The 27,024-nt window shown below is 43.6% G+C and overlaps 1 protein-coding gene across 3 annotated transcripts in view; it reads right to left on the reverse strand.

The window, feature by feature from the left end:
* LOC138683374 (amyloid-beta A4 precursor protein-binding family A member 1-like) overlaps positions 1-26,807 on the reverse strand; it is a 145,194-nt gene extending 118,387 nt beyond the window's left edge. For all 3 annotated transcript variants that reach the window (XM_069775086.1, XM_069775084.1, XM_069775083.1), the window contains exon 1: positions 26,665-26,807. The gene's annotated coding sequence lies outside the window, so the exon portion shown is untranslated. The remainder of the gene's footprint in view (positions 1-26,664) is intronic.
* Positions 26,808-27,024: the final 217 nt, after the last annotated feature.

Raw genomic sequence — 27,024 nt, forward strand, 5'->3', positions numbered from 1 at the left:
TTAACCTTGGGGGAAAAATAATCTGTGATGTGAGTTGTATGTTGTAGGAAGTAATGTAGCAGGAATGACCTGAACTGCAGAAGAGTGAACTTCGCAAGGAACCAGACAAGTGCATCAGTGACCCAAACCAAGCTGGTGTTGGGGCCCAACGATCGAACATACTGCTTCTCCTGTCCTGACCACTCATCTTGATGGATGGGGCTCAAGTCATAACCTGTATGTGAACATCAGGAAGAGTGGAAGAAGCCCATGGAATATCTATCTCTTAAAGGACAGGGGATAGTAATTAATAAGAATGTATAAATCCGTACGTTGGGTATAAAAGTGGTTTAAGTATGTAGTCTCAGTTGTAAGTGTTGGTGAGAAAGGATTTCAGTAATGAGAATTAAATACAATAGTATGGTTAGAAGATATCTGTATTAAGTTATGTGGAACCTGAGCAGGACGCAAATGGTATGGAATAAGGGGTGGAGATTGTATTGGGTCTGGCTGAGATGGAGTTAATACTCCCCATGGCAGCCCTCATAGCACTGTGCTCTGCATCAGTAGCTAGAAAGGTGTTGATAGCACACCAGTGTTTTGGCTACAGCTGAGCAATGCTGGCACAGCATCAAGGCTGTCTCTCCAACATTTTTGCCCCCCCCCCAATGGCAGGCTGGGGCAGGGCAAGATCTTGGGAGGGGACATAACCAGGACAGCTGACCTAAACTAACCAAACAGATATTCCATACCATATGACGTCAGCTCAGATATAAAAGCTAAGTAAAGGGAGACGGAAGAGGGGGGGGCATTTTGTCTTCCGGAGCAACCACTACGCGTACTGAAGCCCTGCTTCCCGAGAAGTGGCTAGACATCGCCTGCTGATGGGAAGTAGAGAATAACATCATTTGTTTTTTTCTTTGCTTTCGCGCGCGCAACCTTTGCTATCACTTTATTAAACTGTCCTTATCTTGACCCACGAGCCTTTTGTTATATTTTCTCCCCCCCATCCAGCTGAGGAGGGGGAGTGATAGAGCGGCTTTGGTGGGCACCTGGCATCCAACCAGGGTCAACCCACCACAGTAGTCCACATAAATTTAAGATTTGTATAATTCATACACATTTTTATTTAATTAAATAGTTCTATAGCTTGAACAATCAGGAAGGGGCTTTCATTTTGTCAGAAATTAAGGTGTAAATGACTGAAGCTTTCTAACAAAGTACTGTTCAAATTCTTGAATCTTCATATTGTTAGGACAAATTTTCAACAAAATAATATAAGATAGAAGAAGACAAATATAGCTGCACACCCTAAACTGTGGGGACCATTTGTAAATTTGCAAATTGACTATTCGGATGTCTAAATGCTTTAACTTTGAGTATGTTCTTGTCATTTTAGATATGTCCTCAGGATGGAGGCCTGTCCTTGTAAACATGCAGATGAAACAACTGTTGCAAAAAAATTGCTGAAATAACTAATCCCTGGGTTTAGTATTCCCTTAATACTAGATAGCAATAAGGGGACCCATTTTGCTGGACAAGTAATACACAAAATTTGTGCAGCCCTACAAATAGAACCAAAATGTCATTTTGCCCATCACCCCCAAACCAGTGGGGCTGTAGAGAAGAAAAACGCCCTATTTTAAAACCAAATTGGCAAAAATTTGTACAGAAAATGAACTATCTGGATGTGTTACATCTCCCACTGATTTATATGAGAAGCATTGTGAATAGAAAATAGGGGCAGTCACCTCACTAGATTTTAATGGGCAGACCCATGTGACTGCCTTACACAGCACCCTTAACTCCCATAAAGTTAAACTTAAAACAAACAGATAATGCTCTTCTAAAATATTGTCCGGTATTGATGAAATGTTTAAGGACTTTCCACATACAGCTGAAAGTTTTACCAGAACCCACCACTGAAGTCTGTCACTCCTTGAAATCAGGAGACTGGGTCTACATTAAGGCCTGCTCAACTGGATCCACGCTTCCCAGTATAAAAGGGTCACACTATCTTCACACACAATGCAGAGTGTATCACCTATCACAGCAGAGCTGGATGATCTGGATGAACTTCCTTTGATCAAATATCAACAGAAGTACAATCTACAACACTGCAAAAAGACTTTGATGACCCTTATATTATTAACTGAACCTGTTGATTGTTTTTTAGAAATTGTAGCTTGCTTTGCTCTGGGATTTTGCATTTGGGTTTATATTATTACTGGTCATATATTAACCCATAAGAATTGTTATATGTTAAGACATTAAGGAATGAAGGATTACAAGGGGTATGTGGCTCTAAGGCCTCTAAGATACTGCCTGTTAATTGGACTAACACCCGTACATTAGGATGGGCTGGTTGTTTTTCTTGGCATTTCAATACATCCAGACCTCTTCTGGAATGATGGGCACAACTTACCCCAGCATACCAAAGTATAAAATGTTCTGTGCAAAATCCACTTGTTATTTGACAAACTGGCTTCCACCAGTTTGCATGAGCATTCCTCCTCTGGCTAGGACTATCAGAATTAGAAAGGGCTATCGTAAATATATCTACTGCAACGGAAGAGATGGGTAATGCTGTTTCAGCCTTACAGTTAGAGGTAAAACAAGCATCTCAGGTAGCCCTGCAAAACAGAATGGCATTAGATTATGTGCTCATTGCTCAAGAAAGGTGCGTGTATATTGGTTAACACCACTTGCTGTACATATGCAGACCAAGATCAGGGAATAGAAATGGACGTACATAAAATTTGAGGTAAACTTCAGATACTGCATGAAATACCTGGAGAAAAACTTTTTGACTGGTGGGGATGGCTCCCAGACATGGAAGAATGGTTAGGAAGCTGCTTAAGACAGCATTGAAGTACAATTTGTTGGGATTAACAACTTTGGTGGTTATGTATGTATTAGTTCAGTTGATCTTATGTTGTAGCTAATTGGTATGTAAAAAGGATAGAACAAGGCATAACGCAAGCAGAGGCCAGGACAATAATGCTGAATATGTTGGAGGATAAGGAAGAAGAAAAGGAAGAAGTCCTTGGACTAATGACTATAAATGATTACAAAATCTAAAGGCAAGAACGGATGATGGGACAGCACGACCCACGCAGTGATCGATCCTGGGCTCTCAAGAGTCATGAGCAGATCTTTAAGAGAAAGAGCCTCTTTATCTGAAGGTGCCTGAAATTAAACTGTAAATAAATGAAGGAGGGAGCAAAGGGAATACACCTAGGTGAGGCAAAGCAAATGTTTTTGGAAATGGAAATCTATAGAAAGAAGCATAAGGAGGAATTTGAAAGACTTGTAATGATGAATGTGTGTGAGCAATAACTACTCACAAAAGGGGGAATGAAGGGGAAATTCAAATCGTAACTGCTCAGCAGTGGTAATTAGTGACCGAGGAATGATCTGGCATGGAGGGCAAGAAGGCTCAACTGCAAGAAGGGGTTAAACTGGATGAAAGCAGGAATGCCAGAGACAGTAGGATTCCCTGTAAGAGAGTGAAGTTTCCCTTGGTGATGAGATAAGAAACAGCTGCAGCATTGTCTTGTAGCCATCCTGGAATGCAGGGATCACTCAAGGGGCCACCTTTGGGCAGCAGAGCTGCTGCTGGGGGATGGACCCAAGGCCATGCTGAGGTGCCCCATGCAACCCGCTCACAGGATTGGTGCTGGTGCAAATGTATATATGGAATCAGCTCATGATGCATCTTTGCAGACTCCTTGTAGAACTGCTTATGGCAGTAGAACTCTGTCCAGTGCATTGTTCATTAATTTTTTTTTTTTTTTATTTAAGCACAAACGTGTGTTTAATTTGCCTCAAGGGGTACCATAAAAATTCTCCAACAAGGCCTTTTCTGCTTCTCATACTGCTCCGCAAGCAAGTAGGCTGGGGGTGCACAAAACGTTGGGAGGGGACACAGCTGGGACAGGTGACCCGAACTGACCAAAGGGATATTCCAGACCATATGACACTGTGCTCAGCAATAAAAACTGGGGGGGGAGGGGAGGTTGGCCAGGGCTACCATTGCTCAGGGACTGGCTGGGCATTGTTTGGTTGGTGGCGAGCAATTTTTGAGGGTTTTTTGCATCACTTGGGTTTTGTTTGGTTTTTCTTGGGATTTTTTGTTTGTCTTTGTTGTTTTCTTTTCTTTTCTTTTTTTTTTTAATTATTAATCTGTCTTTATCTCAACCTATGAGCTTTCTCACTTTTACCCTTCTGATCCTCTCCCCCATCCCACTGGCTGAGGGAGTGAGCGAGCAGCTGTGTGGAGCTTAGCTCCCTATCGGGGTTAAACCTTGGCAGTCCTTTTTGGTGCCAAACATGTAGCTTGAAAGATTTGCGATAACAACAGATTTGACTAGAGCATATTAGAGGGAACTTATTATATCTGTTTAACTGTTTCTGGTCACGATATTGACTTACCTGTTCTCAACACTGGTTTATCTGATCTGTGCCACACTCCCTTTTTTGCTGTACGTGTTAAAGACAGCTTTTGCAATTTGCTGTGCTGTGTAGCACTTGGTGGTGTTTTGCCTGGGAGAATTATGATAAAAGCACTGGCCTTGAGCTTCATCTGATATTTGGGCTCTGCATTGATGCCATCCCTGGCATTGGGAACCATCTCATGGAGACAATTAAAAATTACATTTTTTCCTCTGAGAGGCATTCAGTGGAGGAAACACAGAATGGCACCTTCACCACCTTCTCCCATATGGAGGATGTTTTCTCCCTTGTTACAATAAGTCTTCAGTATCTTGAACATCCTTGGGTAACCAAAATACTCCTATTGGTACTTCTGAAGAATATTTTTTCTTTTTTTTTTAACCAACTATTTAGGAATATCACCCAGGGATATGCCCCGAGGCAGTGTGGCTATGGGTGGCAAGGCATGTGGGAGAATATGGGCAGGTACATAGAAAGGTTGTCACCTCCAATGGTCTGGGACTTCACCCCCAAAGAAGTGTGGGATCCTGATGAAGTGATAGAATGTTTGAAAAAAGGATGCCCTGGCTATTCCAAAGAGAACAATTTATCGCACTATGCTGGGGCCTGGCCTATGCCTACCGAGCACTATTCAGCACCCTCAAGGAGAAGAGAGGGTGTCTGGATCCAAAGACATGCAAACAGACGCTGTGGCTAAATCGGAGACCCAACCCTCAATTATATTAGTCGCCCCTATAGTGGTAGTCAAGAAGAAACAATGGAAGCAGAAGTCAACTTGTTTAGTAAGGGAGGAAGAAGCTTCTCCTAAGACGGAGCAGGAGGGAGAGTCAGAAGAGACAGCCTGTTCTGCAGCAGAGCAGTCACAAGAACAGGAGGGGGAAGAGACTGAAATCATAAACGAGACAGAAACCACCCAATCCCTATCCCTAAGTGAGCTGCGAGATATGCGAAAAGATTTCAGCCGTCATCCAGGAGAGCAAATTATCAGCTGGTTGCTCCAATGCTGGGATACTGGGGCCGATAGTCAGGAATTAGAGGGTAAGGAAGCCCGGCAGCTAGGATCCCTTGCATTTGGAAAAGGGGCAACAGTCCTCAGTCTCTGGAGGTGACTCCTGTTGAGTGTGAAGGAAAGGTATCTCCTCAAGGAAGATCTTGCAAATTCCCGAAGCGAGCGGACCACCATTAAGGGAGGTATCCAGTAACTGAGGGAATTAGCCATGGTGGAGGTGATCTACAGCAACCTGGACGACAACCAGGCATCCAAAGACCCAAATGAAACCTGGTGCACGTGGTCCATGTGGCGAAAGTTTGTACAAAGTGCACTGACATCATACACCAACACCCTGGCGATAATGAGCTGAACAGACACAGAGGCACCAACTGTGGATGGATTGGCCAGTCAACTCTGAGAAATCGAAGAGAATCTCGCTTCCTCCCTACAGACCTGTGTCTTAGCTGCGGAGAAACTGTCCCAAACAATTGTCCCAGCAATTCAGAAAGGATATGTCTTCTTCCTCACTCATAACGGCCAATATCTCAGCTATTAAGAGTCAACGTTTTTCTGCTCAAGGGAGAGGGTACCAGTGGCATACACCACATGCCACCCTGTGGTTCTATCTGCGTGAACAGGGGGACGACATGAGGAAGTAGGATGGTGAATCTATCTGGAGACTAGAAGCTCAAGTACAGGAATTACAAGAAAAAACAACAGCCAAAAAAGCATCCATCCAGGAATATTACTGCTCCAGTTTCTGTTGGGCAGAGTAGAAGGGCTGATTGTACTTTTGACCCTGATGAAGGGACTTCTGGTTTGCAGTTACAAAAATCAAGTAATGAATACTCCAACCAGGAATAAAGGGGCCCTGCCTCCGGCCAGGCAGAAAAAAGGGGCAATCAGGTTTACTAGACTGTGTAGGTTTGATGGCCTGGCACATCAGCCCCACGGGAGTATAAAGCTGTGGTGGACACTGGTGCACAGTGTACCCTACTACCATCAGATTACAAAGGGGCAGAATCCATCTGTATTTCTGGAGTGACAGGGGGATTCCAACAGCTGGCTGTGTTGGATGCTGAGGTAAGCCTAACCGGGAATGAGTGGCAAAAGCATCCTATTGTGACTGGTCTAGAGGCTCCATGTATCCTTGGCATAGACTACCTCAGGAGAGGGTATTTCAAAGAACCAAAAGGGTACCGGTGGGTATAGCTGCCTTGAGTACGGAGATGATTAAACAGCTGTCTAGCTTGCCTACTCTCTCAGAGGATCCTTCTGTTGTGGGGTTGCTGCAGGTTAAAGAAAAGCAGGTGCCGATTGCTACCATGATGGTGCACCAGTGACAGTATTGTACCAATCGAGACTCCCTGATTCCCATCCATAAGCTGATTTGTCAACTGGAGAGTCAAGGACTGATCAGTAAGACTCAATCACCCTTTAATAGTCCCATATGGCCAGTGCAAAAATCTAAAGGAGAGTGAGGCTAACAGCAGACTACCGTGGTCTGAATGAAGTCATGCAGCCGCTGATTGCTGCCATGCCAGATATGCTAGAACTTCAATATGAACTAGAGTCAAAGGCAGCCAAGTGGTACGCCACAACTGATATTGCTAATGCATTTTTTTCTCGATCCCTTTGGCAGCAGAGTGCTGGCCACGTTTTACTTTTACTTGGAGGGGCGTCCAGTACACCTGGAATCAACTGCCCCAGGGGCGGAAACACATCCCTACCATTTGCCATGGATTGATACAGACTGCACTGGAACAGGGTGAAGCTCCTGTGTTGGACGACCGTGACTGGGGGAATGATAAACTTCCAGCTGACCCTGAAGTTGTTTGAGACTTGCTGCTCCAGCTGGATGTGCATAAATCTAGGGGGCCCGATGGGATTCATCCCAGGGTACTGAAAGAGTTGGCTGATGTCATTGCGGGACCTCTCTCCATTATTTTTAAATGGTCTTGGGAGTCTGGAGAGGTCCCAGTTGACTGGAAGCTGGCAAATGTTGTCCCAATTTTCAAGAAGGGTAAGAAGGAAGACCCTGGTAATTACAGGCCTGTCAGTCTCACTTCAGTGCCTAGTAAAATTATGGAGAAGGTTATGCTGGGAGTTATTGAAAAACACTTGAGAGACAATGCAGTCATTGGTCATAGCCAGCACAGGTTCACAAGGGGAAAGTCCTGCTTAACCAACTTAATTTCCTTTTATGGCAAGGTCACCCGTCTAGTTGACCAAGGGAAGCCAGTAGATGTGGTGGTTTTGGAATTTAGCAAAGCTTTTGATACTGTTTCTCACAGTATCCTTCTGGATAAACTGTCCAGCACACAGCTAGACAAGTCCATAATATGTTGGGTGAGCAATTGGCTGACAGGTCAGGCTCAAAGAGTTACAGTAAATGGGGTTACATCAGGCTGGCGGCCAGTCACCAGTGGTGTTCCCCAGGGCTCAATTTTAGGGCCAGTGCTCTTTAATGTTTTAATAAATGATCTGGATGCAGGAATCGAATCTAGATTAAGTAAGTTTGCAGATGACACTAAACTAGGAGGACCTGTGGACTCCCTTGAGAGTAGAGAGGCCTTACGGTGAGATCTGGATAGACTAGAGAGCTGGGCAGTCACCAACCATATGAAATTTAACAAGAGCAAGTGCTGGATTCTCCACCTGGGACAGGGTAACCCTGGTTATACATACAAATTGGGGGATGAGAGGCTGGAGAGCAGCCTTGTGGAAAGAGATCTGGGGGTTTGGGTTGATGGCAAGTTGAATATGAGTCAACAGTGTGCCCTGGCAGCCAAAAGGGCCAACCGTGTCCTGGGGTGCATCAAGCACAGCATAGCTAGCTGGTCGAGGGAGGTGATTGTCCCACTCTACACCGCACTGGTGCGGCCCCACCTCGAGTACTGTGTGCAGTTTTGGGCTCCTCAATATAAGAAGGACATCAAGCTATTAGAGTGTGTCCAGAGGAGGGCGACCAAGATGGTGAAAGGCCTTGAGGGCAAGACTTATGAGGAGCAGCTGAGGTCACTTGGTTTGTTCAGCTTGGAGAAGAGAAAGCTGAGGGGTGACCTCATCGCAGACTACAACTTCCTCAAGGGAGGCAGTGGAGGGGGATGTGCTGATCTCTCTCTGGTGACCAGCGATAGGACACGAGGAAATGGCATGAAGCTGTGTCAGGGGAAGTTCAGAATGGACATTAGGAAAAGGTTCTTCACTGAGAGGGTTGTCGGCCACTGAAACAGGCTCCCCAGGGAAGTGGTCATGGCACCAAGCCTGTCAGAGTTCAAGTCATGGTTTATTTTTAGGTAGTCCTGGGAGGAGCAGGGAGTTGGACCTGATGATCCTTATGGGTCCCTTCCAACTTGAGATATTCTATGATTCTATGCTTCTACTGAATAGACTGAGCACCTAAGCACAGTTACTGGAGGGCTCCATAGTACATGTGGGGGGGGGGGGGGGGGGGGGGTGTGGCCTTAGGGGCATGTATGTTCAGGTGCCAGCAACTGGGGAACCTGGGATCCAGGGGCAGACTGAGTGTCTGAGTTGCTGGAAGGATCCACCTTGTATATATGTATATATATTCTCACTAGTGGACTTCTGTATTGGCTTTGTGTGGCAAGGTTTTGGTAGCAGGGGGGGTTACAGGGGTGGCTTCTGTAAGAAGCTGCTGGAAGCTTCCCCTGTGTTACACGAGAGAGAGCCAATACCAGCCGGCTCTAAGACGGACCCGCCGCCGGCCAAGGCCGAGCCAATCAGCGATAGTGGTAACGCCTCTGTGATAACATTTTTAAGAAGGGGAAAAATAAGTTGGGACAGACGGAAACAGCCGCCGGAACGAGGAGTGAGAACATGCAAGAGAAACAACCCTGCGGACACCAAGGTCAGTGAAGAAGGAGGGGGAGGAGATGCTCCGGGCGCCAGAGCAGAGATTCCCCTGCAGCCCGTGGTGAAGACCCTGGTGAGGCAGGCTGTCCCCCTGCAGTCCAGGGAGGTCCACGGTGGAGCAGATATCCACCTGCAGCCCGTGGAGGACCCCACGCCAGAGCAGGTGGGTTCCCAAAGGAAGCTGTGACCCCGTGGGAACCCCACGCTGGAGCAGGCTCCTGGCAGGACCTGCGGATCTGTGGAGAGAGGAGCCCACGGAGCAGGTTTTCTGGCAGGACTTGTGACCCCGTGGGGGACCCATGCTGGAGCAGTGTGCTCCTGAAGGACTGCACGCCGTGGAAAGGACCCATGCTGGAGCAGTTCGTGAAGAACTGCAGCCCGTGGGAAGGACCCATGTTGGAGAAGTTCGTGGAGGACTGTCTCCCGTGGGTGGGACCCCACGCTGGAGCAGGGGAAGAGTGTGATGAGCCCTCCCCCTGAGGAGGATGAAGTGGCAGAAAATAACGTGTGATGACCGTAAACCCCATCCCTGTCCCCCTGTGCCGCTGGGGGGGGGGTTGGTAGAGAATCCGGCAGTGAAGTTGTGCCCGGGAAGAAGGGAGCGGTGGAGGGGAGGTGTTCTGAGATTTGGTTTTATTTCTCATTGCCCTACTCTGGTTGATTTGTAATAAATTGAGTTAATTTTCCCCAAGCTGAATCTGTTTTGCCCGTGACAGTAATTGGTGAATGATCTCTCCTGTCCTTATCTCGACCCACAAGCTCTTTGTTATATTTTTCTCTCCCCTGTCCAGCTGAGGAGGGGGAGTGATAGAACGGCTTTGGTGGGCACCTGGCGTCCAGTCCAGGGTCAACCCATCACACTAAGCCAAGAGTGCAGTGTGCTATAAGTGCATCCGTCATTGTGACGCGACCGGACTTATAGCGCTGAATTGGATATTACTCAGAATCTAAACCTAGCTGCCCCCAGCCCCTCTGACATCTGAGGATAAACTGGAATGCAAGGGGGATTACTGTCTGCCAAATTCCTTTACCCTTTAACAAAACACCAGGCTAGAGGCAAGGGGAGGAGTTCATTGCAGTGTTAAACCCTATAACCTGGCCCAAAGGAACCAGGGGCAGAGATTGTAATGGATATAACTTTAAATTGTTGTAACCCATGATTTGAGTTGTATGTTATAGGAAAGACTATAGCAGAAACCACCCGAACCAATAAAGGATGAGCCTCACAAACAGCAGTGCAAGTGCAGCGGTGACCTGACCTGAGCTGGCTTAGGTGCCTAATAACTCCATACAACACACCAACTCTCCTGTCCCGAGTGACCACCATAACAGATGGAGCCCAAAGTCACAGACTAAATGAACTCAATGGACATTTCACAGGGGTGGCCCATAGACTAAGGGAATTATATCTGTGTATATATATCAAAGGATGGGAAGGGGGTAGTGGTTAATGAGGATGTATTGGGTAGTGTGGGACCTGAGCATGACATAAATGGTATGGAATAAGGGGTGGTGAATGTACTGATTTTGGCTGGGGTAGAGTTAATTTTCTCCATAGTAGCTTGCATGGGCTATGTTTTGGATTGGTGCCGAAAACAGTGTTGATAATACAGGGATGTTTCCGTTATTGCTGAGCAGTGCTTACACAGAATCAAGGCCTTTTCTGCTTCTCAGACTGCCCTGCCAGTGAGTAGGCTGGGGGTGCACAAGAAGTTGGGAGGGGACACAGCCAGGATAGGTGATCCCAACTGACCAAAGGGATATTCCAGACCATATGACATTGTGCTCAGCAATAAGAACTGGGGGAGGGGCATTTGGCCAGGGCTGCCATTCATTGGGGACTGGTTGGGCATTGGTCAGTTGGTGGTGAGCAATTTCTGGTTTTTTTTGCATCGGTTGTGTTTCTTGGTGTTAGATTTTTCGCTCCTCTTCTTTGTTTTCTATTTCCTTTTTTTTTAATTATTAAACTGTCTTTATCTCAACACATGAGTTTTCTCACTTTTACCCTCTGATTCTCTCCCCCATCCCACAGGGGCAGCTGTGTGGGGCTTAGCTGCCTACCAGGGTAAAACCATGACAACACCTATAAAAAACTACTGTGTTACAGGAAAAAGTCCTACATATGTTCCTTAACCAAACTGCAAGAATGGGCAGAACTTTTGTAATAAGACCATGCATGGAACAGAAACGCAAGAATTGCAGCAAACTTATCAACTGAGACTCCATTATATGGGACAAAACCTGTATTACAGCTTCAGGACAGGACCACCTAGAACATGAGCAGCAGACTGCATGGGAAATAACCCACCCATTGAAACAGGGTCAGAACCATCAAGGCTCAATTAACCTCGCCATTCAACATAATGGAGAAAAGATGATTTGTTTAAGTTTACAACTGCCAAGTACCTTAGTTTGAAGAGAGATGCTTTCTTTGAATGTTCCCCCACAACTACAGGAGTGCTACACCTAATGTTACACCCAGTTGTAGTGTTGTTCATACTAACTGAATTATGTATTGTCTAGTTCTGCTTATGTGGTTATACACAGTATACCATCTGCTGACTGCAGCAACTTATCATGTGGGATGATCCACATCCTTTAGAAAACCTGTGAGGCAGAGGTTGCCATAGCACAGCCTAACTAGTGAACAATTGATTGCTTCAATCCAGCCAGGAGATGGGCATCTCCATGATCAACTACTGCACTCACAGAAGTGTCAGGATATTGCTGCGTAGTCATTTTTTGCTACTAAACAATTAAAGATATTGATATAAATATTGATAGCCAGCATAAGCTGAGGGATGGAATGTCAGAGCGAAGCCTGCCCAGAACTATTACCTAGCTGAAGTGACACCTTGACTATATCAGTCCAGCTCTAAGTCATTAGACAATTCTGGTATGTGCTGGGAGGGAGAAAAAAAACTTAACAAAAAAAACCACAAAACCCAACAAAAAAAACCACAAGCACAGACAATTGTTCTGGAGGAGCATATTGGATTTACACAGCAAGGTTTTGGTAGCGGGGGCTTCTCCTGTACTAGACAGAGCTGGTTCCAGCTGGCTCTGTAATGGACCCACCACTGGCCAAAGCTGAGCCAATGAGCAAAGCTAGTAGCACCTCCGTGATAACATATTTAAGAAAGGGTAAAAAAACAACAACACTACAGAGCAGTTGTGAGAGAGGAGGGAGTGTATTGGGTTTGTGTGGCAAGGTTTTGGTAGCTGGGAGGGCTACAGGGGTGGCTTCTGTGAGATGACAGAAGCTTCCCCTATGTCCGACAGAACCAATGCCAGCCAACTCCAAGAGAGACCCACTGCTGGCCAAGGCTAAGCCAATCAACAATGGTGGTAGTGCCCCTGTGATAACATTTAAGAAGGGGGGGGAAACCTGCGCAACACCAGCAGCAATCAGAAGAGAGGAGTGAGAACATGTGAGAGAAACAACTCTGCAGACACCAAGGTCAGTGAAGAAGGAGGGGGAGGAGGTGCTCCAGGCGCCGGAGCAGAGATTCCCCTGCAGCCTGTGGTGAAGACCAAGGTAAGGCAGGCTGTCCCCCTGCAGTCCAGGGAGGTCCACGGAGGAGCAGATATCTACCTGCAGCCCATGGAAGACCCCACACCAGAGCAGGTGCATGCACCCAAAGGAAGCTGTGACCCCATGGAGAACCCATGTTGGAGCAGGTTTGCTGGCAGGACTTGTGACCCCGTGGGGGACCCACGTTGGAGCAGTCCATTCCTGAAAGACTGCATCCCATGGAAGGGACCCATGTTGAAGCAGTTCATGAAGAACTGCAGCCTGTGGGAAGGACCCATGTTGGAGAAGTTTGTGGAGAACTGTCTCCCATGGGAGGGACCCCATGCTGGAGCAGGGGAAGAGTGAGGAGTCCTCCCCCTGAGGAGGATGAAGCAGCAGAGACAATGTGTGATGAACTGACCACAACCCCCATTCCCATCCCCCTGCACTGCTTGAGGAGAGGAGAAATTCAGAGATGTAGAGAATTCAGGAGTAAAGTTAAGCCTGGGAATAAGGGAGTGGTGGGGGGAAGGTGTTTTAAGATTTGGTTTTATTTCTCATTACCCTACTCTGATTTGATTAGTAATAAATTAAATTATTTTTCCCCAAGTAAAGTCTGTTTTGCCCATGACAGTAACTGGTGAGTGGTCTCTCCCTGTCCTTATCTCGACCCATGAGCCTTTCATCATATTTTCTCTCCCCTGTCCAGCTGAGGATGATAGCATATTTCCATACATTCTGTATGGTATGTCTAAATATTTTGATGGTTTTAATATTTTGTACCAGCTGTGGAAACTGGTTTGCTGCTAGATGACTGTAAAAGTGAGATTTGGTAAATAATTATTAGAAATCTTATCCTAACACTATGATTGAAACAATAGACAAAAGTATAGCCAAGCAATTAACTAGTAGAGGTAGTTCCTCATAAGTTTGGCAGTTCTTGGCTCTTATGACTAGATGTTCCTGTACACTAGATGAGAACAATGTTGAAACTGACCACATGTGATTGAAACTGCCTTAAGCTTCTGTTGCAAATATTCTGGTAAAGAAATCAAAATTTAATCACATAGAAGAGTTAGGTTTGATTAAGAAGTAAAATTGTGAAGCATGATGTATAGGATTGTTAAGTTTGAAATGTAGCCATAGAAACTTTAGGAACCGTGTTATGTGCGACTATAGGAACCTTAATATTGTTAAAGTTTGAAATAGCTAACCATAGAAACCTCACCAGGAAGTTACTGGGTTTTCTATGTTTTGTTTCAAGAAACTAAGGAAACCGTCATGGACACCAGTTTGCTGCTTGGAAACCCCCTTACCCTTCCCATCTTGATTTGAGTATCGAAGATTCCAATCAGTAGAGCTAAGTGTAACTGACCAATGACTGTTTTTAAATAAGAATATTGATAAGGTTATATAATCAAAGGACCAATCATTATAAAGGTTAAATTTAAGAACAAGCATAGTATGCATTTTTATGTAAAGAGCTTATGTAACAATGACCTGACAGAAAAAGTATATAAAAACTGATGGATTTTGATACTAAGTTGGACACACCTTTGGAGGAGCGATCCCCCGTGTCCCCAGCACTGCAATAAATGAAGTGCCTGCTTCTTAACTTCACATTGGCGTTAAGGAGTTTTATTCCGGATTTTGGTAACACTTCAAGATCAAAGAACAAGGACAAGAACAAAGACTTGAAGGTCAGCCAACAGAATTTCAAATGGGTCAGTGGTCGTAAAAGCAGCCCTTAGATGAAGGACCATTGCACATGACTGGATGTAGGCAGTATTATGATAATCAGTTACAATAATTTTTATGTATATGTATACTAATCTGATTAGTATGTAATTGTTACTCCATATAACCTGTTTGAGCTGAAGCTTTGGCATGCACACTAGGTGGAATTATCCCCACCATGCATCCAGCACTGCAATAAAGAATGCCTGCTTTCTAAAACTCCAAAACGAGTCTTAGAGAGTGTCTTTGACTGGCTTTTAGGTATCAAGGAAGGGGAGTGATAGAGCGGCTTTGGTGGGCACCTGGCATCCAGACAGAATCAACCCACCACAGGGAGAAGAAAAAGAGGGGAAAAAAAAAAAGAAAAACAATCCTGCAGACACCAAGGCAAGGTCAGTGAAGAAGGAGTGGAAGGAGATGCTCCAGGTGCTGGAGCAGAGATTCCCCTGAAGACCATAGTGAAGCAGGTTGTCTCCCTGCAGCCCATGGAGGACCATGGTGAAGCAGATATCCACTCTGCAGCCCATGGAGGACCCCCACACTGCAGCAGATAGATGTGCCCTGAAGGATGCTGCACCCCCTTGTGAGAGACTGAAGGAGTTAATGTCTCAAACATTGTGGTGGGGCAAGTTCTGCTTAACGACTAACTCTGCATAACAACGAACCCTGCACAGCAAGGAACCACAGGTGAAAAGAAACCCATCAGCGCCCATTAGCAACAGGAGGGGGAGGGCATGCTGGAGGGTGCACAGCTCCCTGTTTTGTTGTGCTGTTCCTATATGCTGAACAGGGCAGCTCACCATGTATGGCGACTGCAGGGAAGGGGAAGCTACTCCCCAAACGACCCCCCAAGCCCACGGCCCAAAGGCTACCTAATTAGCTGTATTGGGTCTGGCTGAGATGGAGTTAATACTCCCCATGGCAGCCCTCATAGCACTGTGCTCTGCATCAGTAGCTAGAAAGGTGTTGATAGCACACCAGTGTTTTGGCTACAGCTGAGCAATGCTGGCACAGCATCAAGGCTGTCTCTCCAACATTTTTGCCCCCCCCCAATGGCAGGCTGGGGCAGGGCAAGATCTTGGGAGGGGACATAACCAGGACAGCTGACCTAAACTAACCAAACAGATATTCCATACCATATGACGTCAGCTCAGATATAAAAGCTAAGTAAAGGGAGACGGAAGAGGGGGGGGCATTTTGTCTTCCGGAGCAACCACTACGCGTACTGAAGCCCTGCTTCCCGAGAAGTGGCTAGACATCGCCTGCTGATGGGAAGTAGAGAATAACATCATTTGTTTTTTTTCTTTGCTTTCGCGCGCGCAACCTTTGCTATCACTTTATTAAACTGTCCTTATCTTGACCCACGAGCCTTTTGTTATATTTTCTCCCCCCCATCCAGCTGAGGAGGGGGAGTGATAGAGCGGCTTTGGTGGGCACCTGGCATCCAACCAGTTCGAGTGCCCGCCTGAAGGAGGAGCAAGGAGATGATAAAAGGACACAAACTGAAGCCCTGGGCGCGCAAGCCCACCGGAACCGGACCCCTCGGCTGACTGGACCAATGCTGGATCCAGGACCAGTGAAATCTTCCTCATCTCTCTCTCTTTCCCTTTTTCTTTTCCGTAATCCCTACACCTCATCCCTTTAGACATAAACCGTTGACCAAGTCTGGGACTAGGAGTGGATCCAGCCGCCCCTAGGCCCCTTCTCTGAGAAGGAGTCTAGAAAGCAAGGGGGTCCACTCTGAACCTTGTGACTCAACAGGAGGGCTCTCCTTATTGTCTTCCCTGAACTGATCCCCAAATAAGCAAGGCCTGTAGTATATGTTTGGTGATGTACGGTTAGCACGTTACACAGTTTACTGACATAGTTTCATGCCAATTTTTGTTGTGAGCATACCAATTCTTGTGGTGAGCATGCCAATTCTTGTGGTGAGCAAATAAAAGTTGAATTTTGTGAGTTAAAGTATCCCTGGTGTCATTTCACCTTAATCCTGACCTGGGAATGAGAAAACCCGAGTCATCATCCTGAGAAATTGGGATGTGACACCCATGGAGAGCCCATGTAGGAGCAGGTTTTCTGGCAAGAATTGCAGTCCGCAGGAAGGACCCATACTAGAGCAGTTCCTGAAGTACCGCAACCCATGGAGAGTGCCTACACTGGAGCAGGGGAAAGAGCGAGGAAGGAGCTGCAGAGACAGTGTTATGAATAGACTGCACCCCCCATTCCCCCTGTGTTGCTGGGGGTGGGAGGTGTTTGTTTCTCACCATGCTACTCTATTTTTAACTGGCAATAAATTAATTTTCCCCAGGTCTAGTCTGTTTTGCTTGTGACAGTAATTGTTAAATGATCTCTCTGTCTTTATCTCAACCCATGAGCTTTTCCATTGCATTTTCTCCCCCCATCCTGTTGAGGAGAGGGGAGTGAGAGAGCAGCCAGGTGGACATCTGGTAGCCAGCCAATGTCAACCCTCCATAAGGAGGCTTATCCAAAAGCTCTGGATTACACCTTCCCTGCTCTAATGGTTGAGGTATGTGCAGGAAAGAAACAAAGCAGCACAGATAAACTCTTAATAACTTCACATCCTTAGAACATTTGGAGCAGGAGACTAAAAGGTGATAGTAACTCATGTACCATACCCATTCCCTCTCAGTGACATAAAAAGTTATTAAGAGAATGCCATGCTTCCGTGACTACTTCACCTCTAAATTCTCATGACATACCACATATCAAACTAGAAAGAATACTAGAACAATCTAATGCTTCTATGCTCAACTGTGAGGCTGCTACATGGACTTGTTACACAATGTTCAAGGCACTGTACAGTTCAAGCATTTTGAGTTATAGCTGACAAAGTATAGCATTACCAATTGTGAGTTAGTAATTAATTTTATTTTCTATTCTATTTTTCTTTCTATAACATATAAATTTGCTTTACATACTAAATTGCTCCTTTTTAGGAGTTTAAAAAGGCTCAGAAGGCATTGCTAGAGAATTCAGACAAGAAAAAATTAATGGATTAGCAAGTTAACCAGTTCAAGCACTAAATTTGACACTCCTCTATATACCTTATATCAAGCCCTCTACAAAGAGGAATTCAGGTAACCTAGACAACATTTTTAATTGCATATGCAGATGCTGCAGGGAAAAACTAGCAGAAAAAGTATGTAGAAAGATCCCTGTCTGATAAATGACTATAGAAATCACCTCTGATTTCTTTACATCTACAATCTCCTCAATATTTAAGTGTTTGGGATTTTTCCATAATAGCTTCTAAAAAACAAATACTGGCTAACTTTTCTGTTCCAAGGAGCAATGAAACTTTTGAAGCATTTGCTACATGAACTAGTGCACAAAAACCAACCAACCAACCATAGAACTTGTTAGTAAATCCTTTTTGTTTCTTGGAGATTTAGTATCTGGAAGGTTTCTTGGCAATATGATTTTTTTTTTTTTTCTCTCCTCCTTGGCATAACTGCTGCAAACTGTACCTCCTCCCTCCCCCCCAGCAGTCTAAAAGGTTTTTAGGTTAAGGGGGGGAAAAGTATATGAAGAAATTCCTGAAATTGAACAGTGGTTCTGACATTTTCTAATTCTTCCTCCTTAAATAAGAAACTAGTTACCATGTATAAAAATTAGTAGCAACTTCTTGGTATAGGGAACCAATTATTTTTGCCAAAGTTGACTGTATGAGCCTTATTTTAATTAACAGAACAGAGGTTATAGTTGCAACTTGAACATATATTTTTCAGAAAGTCATTTCCCCATTACTACTTGGTTCAAAGCATTAACAACTGTTCAGCAAAATAATCAGGTGGGCAATTTATCCAATGACAGTTTTGACACAGGACAATCTCCTCTTTGAAATGTCTGATGAGCAAACAATGCAACTATCCCAGCATTAGTCCATTATCCTTATACCTAGTGCAAACAGAAGATAACATTCTCTGTCATCTGCAACAACTAAAGTAATCCCAAATATGTACCTGATGTAGTACATTGGTGAAAAAAGGTACAGAAAATAGTGATAGGTGCAGCCAACACATCACAATCTTTTAAAAATTCTCCTCTTGCAAGAAGTGGGGGAGGAGGGTTGGTTGTTTTTTTAAAAGCCTCTTCTACAGCTCATTTCAGTCAGTTTTACTTACTTTTCCATGAACTAAATTTTACAGAAGTATTAAACCACTTCTGACAGTGGTCTTCTGCAGGTTCACAAAGGATGTATTCTTCATTTCAGTTCAGGTAAACTCAGTACTGCTTTATAAACTTTTTATCACTTTCCAAACTGTGTATATTCCTTTTCTAGTTGTCGTGGTTTAACCCCAGCCAGCAACTAAGCACCACGCAGCCACTCACTCACTTCCCCCCCACACCCATTGGGATGGAGGAGAAAATTGGGAAAAGAAGTAAAACTCATGGGTTGAGATAAGAACGGTTTAATAGAACAGAAAAGAAGAAACTAATAATGATAATGATAACACTAATAAAATGACAACAGCAATAATAAAAGGATTGGAATATACAAGTGATGCACAATGCAATTGCTCACCACCCACCAATCGACGCCCAGTTAGTCCCCGACTGGTGATTCCCCCAGCCCCCCCTCCCCCCAGTTTATATACTAGATGTGATGTCACATGGTATGGAATACCCCATTGGCCACTTTGGGTCAGCTGCCCTGGCTGTGTCCCCTCCAACTTCTTGTGCCCCTCCAGCCTTCTTGCTGGCTGGGCATCAGAAGCTGAAAAAAAATCCTTGACTTCAGTCTAAACATTACTTAGCAACAACTGAAAACATCCATGTTATCAACATTCTTCTCATACCTAGCTCAAAAACATAGCACTGTACCAGCTACTAGGAAGACAACTAATTCTATCCCAGCTGAAACCAGGACACTAGTCTATAAGCAAAAGGAAGATCAAGAGGCTGAGATACCTTGGTAAAAAACAAAACCAAAAAAACCTCCAGAAAACACAACCAGAAATCAGTTCAATAGCTAATTACAGATACTAGCTCTTCATTAATAAAGCAGTTGGATTTGCTTCCAGAATTGTTTTCATGTATTATGTATTGTATATTAAAAACTGTCCATTACATTTGGGTTTCTTCTCTCCCCTTCAATATTACTTTCTTTTACCCTATCCCTCCTCAATCCCTAGAAGTAAAACCAAGTTTTGAGCAAAAGGCTTTTCTTCTCAAATAAGATTTTGATGAAGCACTTATTGATTCCAGAAAGGCAAAAGTGGAAAGAATAGAAACCACCTTATTTTGCTACCTGCAAAAGATAAAATAATTAGAAAAATTCAATGACTTAGCCAGATCAATGCAGGGAATCAAATCTAGATCTCCCATATATCAATCTGTTACCTCAACCACACACACAGAAAAGCATTTCCTCCCAAGGCATACATCTCAAGCACTACAAGAAAAATACAATAAAATTCATTTCAGAAACCTGCTCAAATGATCTTGATAGAAGATGACTAGTTTTTTAATAGACTCCACAGCTCTGCTATCCCGATATTTCTCATCTGCACTCATCTTTTACAGCTGAAAATTTGAATATCAAATTCAGAAGGGATACTCTCAGTGCTCAAAGAGGGTGTCACAGAGGTTTACAATAGTATAACTAGTTGAGAAGACAAATTATTACTTAAAAGGATTCACCCAAAACCCCGGGGGTACACTACTCATCTGCCATGACCTTTCCCCACAGATTTTGTTTGGAAGTCTCCCACTCTAACTCTCTCTTCTGTGGGATAAGATGGTTTTCTACCCACAGAGAATAGGTTTTATATAAGTGCTCATTAAAAAAAAAAAAAAAGCAAAGCTGAATCCAAGTGTTACTTAATCACTGACTTATGAGCAAGATTTTGAAGAATGACAGCATGGGGAGAGAGCAGCCAGAGCCATGAAAGTCACAGGTCTAAAATATTTGCTTTTTTAATTGTCTTCATTTCACAGAATGTCATCTCCTTTCACTACAAGATAGCAGAAAGGAAAGTTCCTGGTCTATCTCATGTAGACTATTCATTGGTTTAAATACTTCTATCACATTGCTTTTGTATACTCCAGAAAGGAAGCTAGTAACCCCACTGACTATCAGCAGTGCTTGCTTATACACACTTAGACCATGGAAAATTCTACTTTATTAATGGTGGTAGTAGCAGCAGCCCTCCCTACATTAGAGATAAATGATCAGAGAATAACTTGTTAGATCTCATATCAAGTAGAAATTTTCAGCTTCTACTGCAATAAGAAAATGACATTTAAAGTGTGGTACTACAACATCGCAAGTTTGACATATGTACACTGATATAATCTTATAGGAAGTTATGCCTCAATTATGCTGCACTGCCTACTGGCAACATACATGTCCTGGTTTCATCTGGGATGTAGTTAACTGTCTTCCTAGTAGCTGGTACAGTGCTATGTTTTGAGTTCAGTATGTGAAGAATGTTGATAACACTGATGTTTTCAGTTGTTGCTCAGTAGTGTTTAGACTACAGTCAAGGATTTTTCAGCTTCTCATGCCCAGCCAGGGCACCTGACCCAAACTGGCCAACAGTGTATTCCATACCATGTGACGTCCCATCTAGTTTAGGAACTGGGAAGTGGGGGGGGGCAGGGTTTTTCGCCGCTTGGGGACTGGCTGGGTGTCGGTCGGCGGGTGGTGAGCGATTGCCCTGTGCATCCTTTGTACATTTCAATCCTTTTATTACTACTGTTGTCATTTTATTAGTGTTATCATTATCATTATTAGTCTCTTCTTTTCTGTTCTATTAAATCGTTCTTATCTCAACCCAGGAGTTTTACTTCTTTTCCTGATTTTCTCCCCCATCCCACTGGATGGGGGGGAGTGAGTGAGCGGCTGCGTGGTGCTTAGTTGCTGGCTGGGGTTAAACCACGACAATACATTAAACTATCAGGAACACCTGGGGGGGGTTGCAATTCTCATGCACAGTCTAGTAAGAATCAAAACCAATTACAGTCAATAGAGCTATTCATGTACAAAGGAAAAAATGGCTTGCAATACCTAGGCACAAAGACAAGAGATAAGTTTTAGCCTCTGTTTTGATTTCGGCAGCCTGAAGGACTCCAAAAACTTAATCTAGAAACATTTTTTTAAAAGGTGGGAATTTGTTTTAGATTCTAATCCTGTCCTCACATTTATGCAGCAACATGGCAATGAATACACATTACTTTTGCTATCTGATATTTTTAGGTTTACTATCTATTGCCCTTATTTTGCCATCAGCAAATATGTCAAAGCATTTCCCATTAAAAAAAAAAAAAACAAACCAAAACCCACCCCACAACATAAAACGAATTAAAGCACTACAAATGGCTTTATGTTAAATACAGGAAATAAAAAAAAATAAAAAAAGAAAAGAAAAGAAAAAAATGAGATTCTATTCCCCCACCCATACTCATGCCTTTCATCTCTGCTCTAGTACTAATAAGTGCTACTTGTAATAACAGAAGGTTAAGAACATTTCATAGGCAAACATAATTCTCATGTTGCAGGCTTTTATAGCTTGATTTTTCTTAATTTAAGAATAATAAATATTGTATGTCTATGGCTTAAACTAACAAAGAAAAAGTCAACCCCTTGTTCCATTAAAATTGTTGAGGATTTCTTGGCTGGGCGAGGACATGTGAGCAATCCAGCCTTTAGCTGGGAACGAAGCATAAGCATACAAAGTGCTGAAGCGTACAAGGACACTGTGTCCTTGTACGCTGAGAAAAGGAAGATAAGAAAAGCCTCACAAACAACTCCTGGATGCCAAAGAACAAGATAAGCAACCGCAAGATGCCTCGTGAAGAAGCTTGAGCAGCCAATAAAGGATAAGATAGCGCCACGTGAAACGGGATATTGTACCAATCAGAGCATTGTATAAGGCGCGTGCATAAGCGCATAGGGTATATAACTGTGCTGAAAGTTATAGTAAATGGGCTTCACTTGATCACATTGGTCTGTGTGTGATGTCCCCTGTGGATCCTCCGCTGCAAAAATCAATTCAGATAAATCATGCTTTTAATAGCTGTTCCTTGGTTAAATTCTCACAAAGCTTAGCCTAGAAATTAGCAGCAAGATTTCTCTTAATTAAAAGCATTATGGATTTTTTAATATCCACACACAGCAAAAGACTTTCATATTTACCTCAGAAAATCCATACCCACTTTATCCATCCTGGAATAGCGAGGAAGGGCACAATTCACTACACCAGAATTTTCACCTCAGGCATCACTACATCACATTCAGCATCACAGAATCTCCTCCAAAGCATTACTTCCTATTATCTAAATATACATTGGGACAGCTATAAAACAATAAAATGCGAAGAATGCTCCCATTCTTGCCAAAGATATAAGGAATTACAAACTTCTAACTACACATTTGGAGATGACATCAAGTTTACTGATGATACCAAACTGGGAGGTGCTGTTGACTCTCTCGAGGGACAAGAGGCCTTGCAGAAGGATCTGGATAGACTGGAGCATTGGGCAATCATCAGTGGCATGAAATTTAACAAGAACAAATGCCAGATTCTGCACCTGGGACAGAGTAATGCTGGACACAAGTATAGATTGGGAGAGGAGTGGCTGGAGAGCAGCCCTGCAGAAAGGGATCTGGGGGTGCTGGCTGATGGTAAGCTCAATATGAGTCAGCAGTGTGCCCTGGCAGCCAAGAGGACAAACCACATCCTGGGGTGCATCAAACACAGCATAACCAGCTGGTCAAGAGAGGTGATTATCCCTCTGTATTTAGCATTGTTGCGGCCTCACCTTGAGTACTGTGTACAGTTCTGGGCACCACAATTTAAAAAAGATGTTAAGGTCCTTGAATGTGTCCAGAGGAGGGCAACAAAGCTGGTGAAAGGGCTGGAAGGCATGTCCTATGAGGAGCGGCTGAGGACACTGGGTTTGTCTAGTTTGGAGAAAAGGAGGCTGCGGGGTGACCTCATTGCTCTCTACAGCTTCCTGAGGAGGGGAAGTGGAGAGGGAGGTGCTGATCTCTTCTCCCTGGTATCCAGTGACAGGACGCGTGGGAATGGTTCAAAGCTGCATCAGGGGAGGTTCAGACTTGACATTAGGAAGCATTTATTTACCGAGAGGGTGGTCAAACACTGGAACAGTCTTCCTAGAGAGGTGGTCAATGCCCCATGCCTGTCAGTGTTTAAGAGGCATTTGGACAATGCCCTTAATAACATGCTGTAACTTTTGGTCAGCCCTGAAGTGGTCAGGCAGTTGGATTAGATGATTGTTGTAGGTCCTTTCCACCTGAACTGTTTTATTCTATAACAAAAGGAGCTATGGATACTGTATTAAAGTAAATATAAAACTGAAAGAGTAATTCTAAACAGGACATCTCTTCCCTCCAATACAATACACCACAGCTATCTTTTTTTGATAGCAAGCTGTACTAAATCTACTTTCCCTGGCATTCTTTCAGGTTTTTTTTAACCGAAAGGCCAATCTATGAACACTGTCTATAATAGCCTTATAAAAGGCTGGCCTTGCATCTGTTAGAAGACAGAATAGTCAGAAAAACAATACTGGTATTTTAAGTGAGAACAATGAATATAAGATAAGTGTATCACTGAACTACATCTAAAAAGGTCCAGTAAACCTAGACCATGAATTATAGGATTCATAGAATACAACTAGCCTCAGTCAGCCATTACTTGGTAAAACAGTTTGGCCTTGAAGCTCATAAACCTCTTAAAAAAAAAAAAAAACACAACAAAAAACCCAAACCAAAACACCAAACACCCCAAAACCAGAAAAACAAAAAACAAACCACCACAAATCTCCCCCAACCCCACCACAACCAAATTACATCCTCCACCCCCCCAATAAACATAGGCTGCTTTTCCTCTTCCAAACAAACTGGTTTGCATTTCATCCATTAGACGCACATAAAATCCTTCTAAAAATGTATTAGAATGCTGGATTTACTGCTTTTGTACAGTTTTCTCCACAGTCTTGCATTAATACTTACTGGAGACTTAACTTTTCAGTGTAAATATACAAATACACTGACAGAACAGAATCACTCAGTAACTGTCCTTAGAAGTGGTGGCAGTCACTCGCAAGTAGTAAGGAATAGTTTTTGAAAGAAACAGTTGTTTCTTTTAAACAGAACAAACAACTGTTTCTTCCTCTATTTAGACTGTGGTTCCATAGAACTAACAAGAACAAGATTTGAACAACTACACAGGCATACAATCTTGAATTCTTACATAGTTAATTATTGAAAATCTTATAATATCCTATTTTAAATTAAGAGTTGGAGGAAAAGCTGAAACAAACAGAAAAATATAAAATCTGTTTTGAACTAGCTGGACAGAAGAGCTACATACACCATTAGAAATTACTGCAATTAAAAATGCTAAGTAAGCATACTTCTGTGCACTCACAGAGGTGGGCTTTTTGGGGGGCCTTTTTTGACTCAAAAGGTAAACATGCACCTCATTTTTTATTAGTTGTATATCACAATTGCAATACCTAGAAAATAAACATTCTTTGCTATTTTCAGCATTTGTAAAAAAATATATTACACATCCATTTCTGGAAGTATGACAGGTACAGGCTGCAGAGATAAGGACAGTCAGTTCAGATTTTGAATGCAATGCAGTAGAATTTAAACCATTGTGACTGGAATATGTTAGGGAGCAAGTTGTTTGGGAGCCTGTGAGCCATGTTTAAAAAGAATAAACAAAATCCTTGCCATATAGATGTATTCTTATCACCTGACATAAGGTAACACATAGTAAAGATAAGAGTTAATGCTACGTCTGATCTGCCCCACACCCACATTAGCTCACCCTTAATAATATGCAGAGTTTGGGAAAAATCTATGCCTTCCAGCCTTTCTACTTTAGTTTCTTAGTGGCTATGACAGTCAGATCCATAGGGCATGCTAAGATAAACTATAATTCTACAGCCCAATAAGGCCACAAAAAGGGAAAGGAAAAAAAATAATTCTTTCATCCCAGGCTCAAGTCCTCAGTCTCTTTCCAAATGCAGCTCTACATGAGATGACAGTGAAACAAGCTGCAGTAAATGGCTTCTGTTAAGACTAAACTTCCTAGAAAAAAAAAGTAAAATATTTATGGCTGCACCAATCAGGAAGATAACTTAAGCAATCCACACCCTAATCGCACCAGAAGCTATACAGATGCTCCTCCAGGAAGAATCAAGAGGTCTCCCTTTCCTAAAATTAGTATTTGATACTAACAGCTGATTAGCTCCCTCTCCCAACTCAAAGATAAGGGAAGCTTACAAATAGGGGTGGGAAGGTCTCCTCTCCCTTGAACCCCTCCCACAAGCCAGCAGTCTAGTAGGACCCTGTCAGGACACATCTTCACTCCCTGTCTTGTTGCAACCATGTTTTGCTTGCTCCTCAATTAGTTTCCTCTTGACCTCCATTTCTCCTTTTAATCAGAGGAGGAATAAAAAGAAAAATTATGGTAGAGTATAAATAGTTCTGTACAGTAATATTCCATGCATCTCTCTATTATTAAAATAACCCAGCGCACATAGTTATTTGTTGAAGCCACTATTTGCATCTGGACCCAGGGCATTAATATATCTTTATATCTTTCGCTACAGCTTAAAAAGCAGATGCAAATTTCTCTCATACACAGAGTCTTACAACCTACTGTCATCCATTCCCATGTTCTCATTGGTGCATGATTTACACACCAAGTACCTGCCCCAGCACTGCACTCCTGATGCTAATGGCCGCCATTGCCTCATTTTTTTTCCAATTGCACCATCATTAGCTGAAAAGAAATCCTGTGAAGCAAAGAGTATACTCCTACAACATTACACAGTTTATACACATCACAGATTATAATATACCCCCAGCACAATACACATGATTCTACATGCAGCCATCCAGACTCTCCTACTGTTACTCCAAATGAGCCCTATCCTTCCTCAGGAAAGCTTAACAACTATGATCAGTACAACATGCAAATAGACTTGTAACCGACAGAGATTCCATTCCATTCCATTCCCTTCCCTTCCCCCCGCCCATCTTATTCCTAGTCCAATCCTCCCCCTATCTAGTTAAGCTCTAAAGAGAACAGCTGCCTTATACCTTGACTTGATTCCGTGCGGACTACCTCAGCACGCAGGACAGCAATTATGACACCAGTGAAATTGACAGCACAAATAACAACTGGAAACCTAGGAAACAAGCCTCTCCTTCAACTGCTGCTATCACCAACTCCACCATCTTCTTTCTCCTCCTACTCTGACAATCACCAGCAGAGCCTGCTCCTGCCTACTCCTCTCTTACCCCGCCTCCCTCCACGTGACCAGCTTTCTCTCTCCAGCCTCTAACACACCGAGAAAAGGGGTGCAGGATGAGCTGTTTTTTTCAGGTAGGCGCAGCTGATGCACGCAGGAAACTAGCTATTTCTTCCCCCAATAGAAGAGGATGGTGTAGTGTCATAGC

This window comes from Haliaeetus albicilla, chromosome W (genome assembly GCF_947461875.1).
Source record: "Haliaeetus albicilla chromosome W, bHalAlb1.1, whole genome shotgun sequence".
Lineage (NCBI taxonomy): Eukaryota > Metazoa > Chordata > Aves > Accipitriformes > Accipitridae > Haliaeetus > Haliaeetus albicilla.